General features: G+C 38.9%; 1 pseudogene; it reads right to left on the bottom strand.

Annotated features, from left to right (window-relative positions):
- Positions 1-6,063: 6,063 nt before the first annotated feature.
- LOC126163372 (5S ribosomal RNA) lies at positions 6,064-6,181 on the bottom strand (annotated as a pseudogene).
- Positions 6,182-8,838: the final 2,657 nt, after the last annotated feature.

Genomic DNA, 8,838 nt, shown 5'->3' with positions numbered 1-8,838 from the left:
GACGGGTGTCTTTGTTCACCCTGAGGAAGCTAGGTTGGATTTTCCCATTGCTGTAGTCCTTAGTCCGAAAACTGGTTTGGTGCAGCTCGCCATGCTACTGTATCCTGTGCAAGCCTTTTATCTCAGGATAACTACTGCAAAAATGGTTCAAATGGCTCTGAGCACTATGCGACTTAACTTCTGAGGTCATCAGTCGCCTAGAACTTAGAACTAATTAAACCTAACTAACCTAAGGACATCACACACATCCATGCCCGAGGCAGGATTCGAACCTGCGACCGTAGCGGTTGCTCGGCTCCAGACTGTAGCGCCTAGAACCGCAAGGCCACTCCGGCCGGCTAATTACTGCAACCTACATCCTTCTGAACGTGTCCTGTCAACTGCTCCCTTCTTTTGATCAAGTTGTTCCATAAATTTCTTATCTTAGCAACTCTATGCAGTACCTTCCCATTAGTTACGTAATCGACCCATCTAATCTTCAATCTTCTAATCTTCTGTAGCAACACGTTTCGAAAGCTTCTATACTCTCCTTGTCTAAACTGTTCATCATCCATGTTTCACTTCCATACACGGCTACACTCCAGACAAACATCTTCAGAAAAACTTCCTAATACTTAAATCTACATCTCATGTTAACAAATTTCCCTTCTTCAGAAATGTTTTTCTCGCCATTTTATATCCTCTCTACTTCAGCCATCATGAGTTATTTTGCTTCCCAAATAGTAAAACTCATCTAGTACTTTAAGAGTACCGTTTCCTAATCTAATTCCATTAGCATCGCCTGATTTAAATCGACTACAGTCCATTATCCTTTTTTTTCTTTTATTGACAATCTTATATTTTCCTTTCAAGACACCGTCCATTCCGTTCAGCTGCTCTTCCAAGTCATTTACTATCTCTGTATGGTGCGAAAAATGGCAAGTGACTCTTAAACAATAAAAAGTGTGAGGTCCTCCATATTACATCTAATTTTTCAGCATTCTCCTGTAGAAAAACATTTCAAAAGCGTCTGCCCTCTTCTTGTCTAAACTGCTTATCATCCATGTTTCACATCAATACTCCACACAAATACCTTCAGAAAAGACTTCGTAACACTGAAATCTATATCCGATGTTAAGAAAATTCTTTTTTCACAAACGGTTTTCTTGCCTTTGCCGGTCTACATTTTATATCCTCTCTACTTCGACCATCATCAGTTTTTTTGCTCCCCTATTGGAAAACTCAACTGCTACTTTAAGTGTCTCGTTTCCTAATCTAATTCCCCCTGCATCACCTGGTTTAATTCGACTAAATTCCATTATCCTTGTTTTGCTTTTATTGATCATCATCTTATATCTTCCTTTCAAGACACTGCCCATTGAATTGAAGTGTTCTTCCAAGTCCTTTGCTATCTCTGACAGAATTACAACGTCATCGGCACTCCTCAAAATTTTTATTTCTGCTCCCTGAAATTTAATTCCTACTTCTCATTTTCCTTGGCTTCCTTTACTGCTCACGCAATGTTCAGACTGAATAACATCGGGGATGGCCTATAACCCTGTCTCACTCCCTTCTCAGCCACTGCTTCCCTTTCATGGCCCTCAACTCATAACTGCTGTCTTATTTTTGTTCAAATTGTAAATAGCCTTTCGCTACCTGTATTTTATCCTGCCACCTCCAGAATTTCAAATAGAGTATTTCAGTCAACATTGTCAAAAGCTTTCAAGTCTACGAATGCTGTATACGTAATTTTGCCTTTCCATAACCTATCTTCTAAGTCTCAGGGTCTGTATTGTCTCGCATGTTTCTACTTTCTCCGGAATCCAAACTGATCTTCGTCGAGGTCGGCTTCTACCAGTTTTTCCTTTCTTGTGTAAAGAATTCATGTTAGTATTTCGCAAACATGACTGATTAAACTGATAGTTCGGTAATACATCTTTCAGCACTTGCTTTCTTTGGATTTGGAATTAATATATTCTTCTTGAAATGTGAGAGTATTTCGCCTTGTCACACATCTTGCCGTGGTTGGCTCTCCCAATTCCTCTAAACTGTGGTCGTTAAGAGAAAGAGAAATTTTATTATGATGGCTGTTGAAAGAACTGCTTTTGATGTCAGCGAGAGGGGGGGGGGGGGGGGACAGCACCTTACAGTGGGACCTAGAGAATGGCCATGGCCAATGACAATGTCTACTTTTTGATCATGTGTTCTAATTCGCTGTTTTTAGTCAATAGATTGGTTCAAATCAAAATTGGGAAGAGACATTCTCCTAGTTCCAATAGGTTATGACTAGTCGAAAGCTGTTCGAGTTACGGCCAGTGGACGGTCACAACTGGTTTCGACTGATCACTGGAATTTCTTCTGGTGATTCGGAAGAGCAAAGGCCGTAAAGCTGAATGCGCTGTTCAGTGAGGCACCTCTCCCTATTGAGTGAATTTAAATATAGTCATGTCGCGTTAGGTTAAGGTAATGTCATTTTTTATACGACTGATTTAATTTTCTAATTTGATTTCGCCTTAATTAGCAAAGCAAACACAACTCGTCTTGCAGAACTTTGAAGATTTTTTTAAATGCGTTATGCTATTACAAATATGATTTTTTCCATGCTTGGGTTTGTTGATCACCTATTGTTTTAATTTGAAACAAAATTTTTCATTCCACATTATTGCCTAGTTTCAACTGTTCGTACAATTTCAAATACCAGTTTTCATTTACTAGTTCGTATAGCATTAACAGATCATATATGATGCCGTAACAAGTAATGAATCACGAGGGAATTATACTCCAGGAAAATTGGCGTCCCGAAAACCACAATGAAAAACGTAATACCAAGTAGGTCTACTTCTTGCGGATCTGGTCATATGTATACGCACTGTAGTCTGTGTTACTGGTGATCTTTTTAGTGTGGCTTACGAAATTCCAATGTTCTCGCGGTATTCTCTCTTGTTTCATTTCTTGAATGACATTACATACGATGTGTTACTACTATACGTAAGAACATAGATACACGTTTTTCACAAGACATATTTTGACATCCGTGTGTTCCCTTCTCTAGGCCTCTTAATCAGAGCCGCTCACGTCTTAAATTTACAGAAAGTCATTCTTTGGTAAATTATGGTCTGGCAGCATATACTGTTTCATCATCATTATCATCACCTCACTTAGAAAAGAACCACAAGATCAATGATTAGAACAAAGCCAACAGACACATCTAGAAGACCCTACTCCCAATATTCATATATGTCACATCTTTGCAGCGTCTACATATCGAGGAAATCTAAATCTGTTGGAAATACTAGCAGTAAATTGAAATCCCGTAATAAAGTAAAAGGTACGTAACCAACCTCTGTGTTCATACAACAGAAACTTTTACCTTTAGGAAAATAGCCTTTCTCGACAAGGAGTACAAAGGTACAACTTGTCAACGTAAATAAAATACATTCTGTTTTCCTTATTTAGCAAGAATCCTAAAGCATTTTTACTTAATAATTGTTCTAAAACGTATCTTTATTCATATATAAGAGCAAAGAAATATGACATTAGGTAACGCAAGAATAAAATATATAAGCAGTCATGCAAAGTATATGTGAGTGAATTTCTTTTATGTACAATATATCTAACAATGTCAGTGTTTTTGTATGTTACTCGTGTTTGTATGTTTGTAGGGGGGGGGGGGGGAAGGAAGGGGGTGTATGTATTCTTCTCTGTCAAATCTTGTTTGCTCCATGTGAATATGAATTTATCATCTCACCAAATCATTTTCATCTGTCATGACATCTGTTTAATCTTAAGACACCTACTGCGTTCTTCAAGATGTGTACACGTTTCCGGAAAATGATTGGGAGAACCAAAAGGGAACAACAGTACAGGGAAAGTACGTGTTTGAATATTGTTCCGATCTGTTAAAACTGCGTTCTAGTTGTATGTGCTTTCTATAGCTACTTTATTTATTTATTTATTTAACTTGATCTGATTAGGGCCATCGGGCTCTGTCTTACATTTGACCAGTGTTTCACAGATACAGCATCTATTACATCGTAGTTAACTAAGAATTAATGGTCTCAGTGTGATCACTAGCATTCAAATGATTTCCGTGCTGAAGTGGCAGTGTGTGTAAATTATACTGATTATGAACTAACAAAGCTGATATTGGCAGCTGCTATCACTAATAGTACTAGCTAAGAATACTGGAAATGAGCAAGATCAGGTTGGAAAGGGGGGTGTACAGAGGTAACGAGTATGTACAGGGACTATGGTAATCCTTATTGTTACTTTATCAGGTATGTCATTACCCGTCCTCTGAAGGTGAAGATGTTATTTAGTTCTCTAATACAACGTGGAAGGTTGTTCCAGAGTCAGCTTCATGCTAATGAATAGGACTTCGAGAAGGTGGCTGAACGATGGGTGAGGACAAAATAGATTTTACTCTGATGGGAACGTGTGTTTCTGCTGTTTCGTTCAAACAAGAACGTTAAGCCAGAGGAGAGATGTGAAAGACAGTGTCCATAGATAAGACAGTAGAGAAGACAAAGGGTATGGAAATCTTTGCCCTTCTCTGCACGCAGCCAAGATAGCGGTGCATTTGATGGTGAAATGTGATCAAAGAGTCGAACATCGCAGAGGCTACGAACACAACCATTCATAATCAGTTTCAGACGCTGTAGGCTTCCCTAAAAAAAGACCTTACACGATGACATCGCTGTAATCAATAATTGGAAGCATAGATGTTTGTAGCAGTTTCTGTTTCAGGTCAAGAGGGAAGAGCTTTTTATACTGTTGTAGGTCATGGAGAGATGCTGATGCCTTATTGCATATTACAGTTATGTGCCCAGTAAAATTCAGATTTTCATCTATTATTACTCCTAGACTCTTTGCTGAAGGAGAGAAGTTAATATTTGTCCCATTTAGGGTTAAAGATGGTCGGTACTTCGGGCTAATGAGCCTAGAATGATCAGCCATTACCACTTGGGTTTTGGATGAGTTGAGCTTAACCCTACAAACTTTGCTCTTACACACAACTGGAGCTATCAGCATACATGTGGATGACACATCATTTAAGTACAATGAAAATAGTGTAGGACCTAATACCGAACCTGGAGGGATGACTGATGCTATGCACCTTCATTGTGACATTATGGTGCTGGACATGACCCACTGCTGGCGAAACGTCAGGTATGAGAGAAACCACTGCACTGCACTTGACGAGAAACATAGGCTGCCAAGTTTGCCAACTAAAATGTCATTGTCGACGGTGTCAAATGCTTTGCTGAAGTCTCAGGACCGCATGATAGTTGTCTAGCTTTAGGTCATCTGTTATTTTTCTTAAGGCAGGTGTTGTGCTGCGGTGTATACAGAAGCCTGAATGATATTCATCTAGTAGGTTGTTTGTAGCTAGGTAGTTTGTTAGCTGGTTGTAGACTATATATTCTAAGGCCTTGGATAGGCCAGAAGAACGCAGAGATGACGGTATGGCAACTTCCTTTTTTGGTGACGGCTCATCAACTAGCCCGTTTTCAATCTCAGGGAAAACACTTGTGGTTGAAGATAACTGATATAGTGAGCAGTAGATGGTCAACAATAAGCTTCATCGTTTGGATTGTGATGCATAGTGTCCAGTAGATGCCGATCTGATACTCATGATGGTTTTTTTTAAGGTGTTGCAAGTATCGCATTTTAGAAAGAATTTTTCGTGGCTGCAGTCGTTTACCAGCATAAAGTAATCAAGAGTCTCTGTTTCGTTTGAGGTTCAATTGTCGTTGTAGGTAATACGAAGCACCAGTTCATTTCTTCAGCTGTGACAAAGGAAACAGCTGCAGGCTATTACTTTGCCTGTGCCAAGCCACACAAGTTTTTCCATAGGACTAAAACTAAAACTAAACTACGTCCAAATAGGTCTTGAAAGGGCCAACGGTATCGACCGGACACCGTGTCATCCTCAGCCCACAGGCGTCAATGGAGGCGAATATGGAGGGGCATGTGGTCAGCATACCGCTCTCCCGGCCGTATGTCAGTTTACCAGACCGGAGCCGCTACTTCTCAATCAAGTAGCTCGTCAGTTTGCCTCACAAGGGCTGAGTGCATCCCACTTGCCAACAGCGCTCGGCAGACCGGATGATCACCCATACAAGTGCTAGTCCAGCCCGACAGCGCTTAACTTCGGTGATCTGATGGGAACCGGTGTTACCCCTGCGGCAAGGCCGTTGGCCTTTTCCATAGGGCAGTTGGTCTATTTTGTTGTCGATTAATGTGTGTGCATGCCTGAGTTTTGCATTTCTCACAGCTGGACTGAGTCTGTTTCGCTACTGTTGTAAGTGCGTGGGGTGCTATTTGTATGCCCAATGTGCTGAGATTCATTCTGCATATATACTATATATATACATTTTTTCGAAGAAAGTAATTCGTACTCTCAGTTATCTGCACCTGGCAAGTCTGCCCATGACATAATTTTCATAACATACTCGCTAGAATGTCCCAGAAAGAAACCGCGACTGAATACGTACCGAGATTTCAAATGCATTATTTTTTCTGAATTTTCAACTAGAGCTCAAGAAATAGCGTGAGGGACGCCTTCTATTCCTTTCTCGGATATAAATGAAAAACCTGACAAATACGCCCCCTTAAAGACAGGAAAAGTAAGAAGGAAACCTGCACCTTGGCTAACTGAAGAACTAAAACAGCATATATATACTGTATGTATATTGCATGTAAATATAGAGGGTGAGTCACTAACTATTGCCACCGAGAATAACTCCGAAAGTATGATAGTAGCTCAAAAGTTTTGGGACAAATGTTGCATGGCACAACGGGGGCCGTAATATGACGTTGGTTTTTTGTTGCTGGGTGGGATCGCGTCAGAGATATGAAGGTCAACTTTGTTTTTTTAAATGGGATGCTATAGTTTGGTGCTTATTTTCTGATATCGGCTATGGAAACGAATCCATTGATGTGTAGCAGTATGATCTTTGACGCTCAACGAAGGTCAAAAACGTTGCATGAACGTCCATTTACAGGTGTTCGAAGTGATGACCGCTGGTATCAGTGCAGTGTTGCAATCTTCTTATCATGGATTGAGTGGTATTTCTTATAACATCGGCACTTGTAGAAGCACATGCTATGACAATTCTCTCTCGTATATCGTGCAGTTAGTAAATACTCGCCGAATAAGGCGTATCCATCTAACTTGCCATTGACATGTAAACACCAATCGACGATTTCGCAATACAACACTAACAGGAACGGTAAGACTAATGTCGAATCAAGCGAATGTGAATGATGTATTCCTTCGAAGAACAAGTCGATATGCTTCTCATTTACAGAGAATACCAGTGAGAGCTAGAGACGTATATGCTGAAAGATATTCTCAACGTACTCACCCTGCACGTTATACATGTAGATTAGATTAATTATTCGTTCCATAGACCCACAAAAGAGGGGATCCTCCTGGGTGTGGAACCTGTCAGATAAACACATTACAGGAATAAAAGTAGAAAAACTTGTGTTTCATTAATTTTAATGATCCTCAGTCAATAAACAGTAAAATTATGTACAAGATTTAAAATTAAACTTCCACTATTTACAGGCTTAAGACTTACGTCTGTTTTCCATACATCCATCATTTACACAGTAGGTACTTACTTGGCTGTTACAACTAAGTATTGTGAAACATTAAAGTATAATAAATTTTCATTAAAATGGTCTACTGCAGTTGTTGAGAAATTCATGGATGGAATAGAAGGAGTTGGCCACAAAAAATCCTTTTACATTTTTAAATTATTTTTAAATTGTGCCTTGTCTGAAACTAAACTCTTAATGGTTGCTGGTAACTTATTGAGAATATGCATTGCTGAATATTGGACTCCTTTCTGGGCAAGAGTAAGTGATTTTAAATCTTTATGTATATTGTTCTTATTCCTAGTATTGATACTATGTACTAAGTAGTTAGTTGGAAAAAGAGATGTGTTATTTACAACAAACTTCATTAAGGAATAAATATACTGAGAAGCTGTGGTTAGTAAGCCCAATTCTTTGAATAGGTTTCGACATGATGTTCTTGGATTTACTCTACACATTACTCTTATTATACACTTCTGTACTCTAAATATTTTTTCTCGGTTTGTGGAGTTACCCCAAATTATGATACCATATCACATAATAGAGTGAAAATAAGCAAAATATGCCTGTTTTTTTAATATATATTTATATCTCCTACGTCTGACATCATTCGCATTGCAAACACAGACTTGATCAGGCGCTTTAGCAGTTCGTTAGTATGTTGCTCCCAACTGAATTTATTATCAAGTTGTAATCACAAGAATTTTACACTCTCAGCTTCTCCTATTTCCATGTCATCATATTTTATACACACACTAGAAGGAAACCTCTCGGAAGTTCTGAACTGCATATAGTGGGTCTTTTCAAGGTTTAATGGCAGTGAATTGGCTATGAACCACATATTAATGTCAGTAAAAATTTGATTAGCTGCCCTTTCTAAATTTATATTTGATTTACTATTTATTGAAATTTATTTTATTTACTATTTATCTGCAAATAAGACAAACTTGGCATCTGGTAACATAACAGATGATAGGTCATTAATATACACAAGATAAAGTAGTGGACCTAGTAGGGAACCTTGGGGAACACCACATGTAATATCTTCCTAGTCAGATGATGTATGATTGCCTACTGCTGAAGTGTTATGTAATGACACCCTTTGTTTTCTATTAGTAATATATGACTGAAACCACTTTGCAGCACTACCAGTGATGCCATAATACTTTAATTTACTTAAAAGAACTGTGATTCACACAGTCAAAAGCCTTTGACAGGTCACAGAATATGCCAGTTGCCTCTAATTTGTTG

The sequence above is a fragment of the Schistocerca cancellata genome, chromosome 2 (assembly GCF_023864275.1).
Source record: "Schistocerca cancellata isolate TAMUIC-IGC-003103 chromosome 2, iqSchCanc2.1, whole genome shotgun sequence".
NCBI classification, from domain to species: domain Eukaryota; kingdom Metazoa; phylum Arthropoda; class Insecta; order Orthoptera; family Acrididae; genus Schistocerca; species Schistocerca cancellata.
This window is presented reverse-complemented; position numbering and strand designations above follow the sequence as displayed.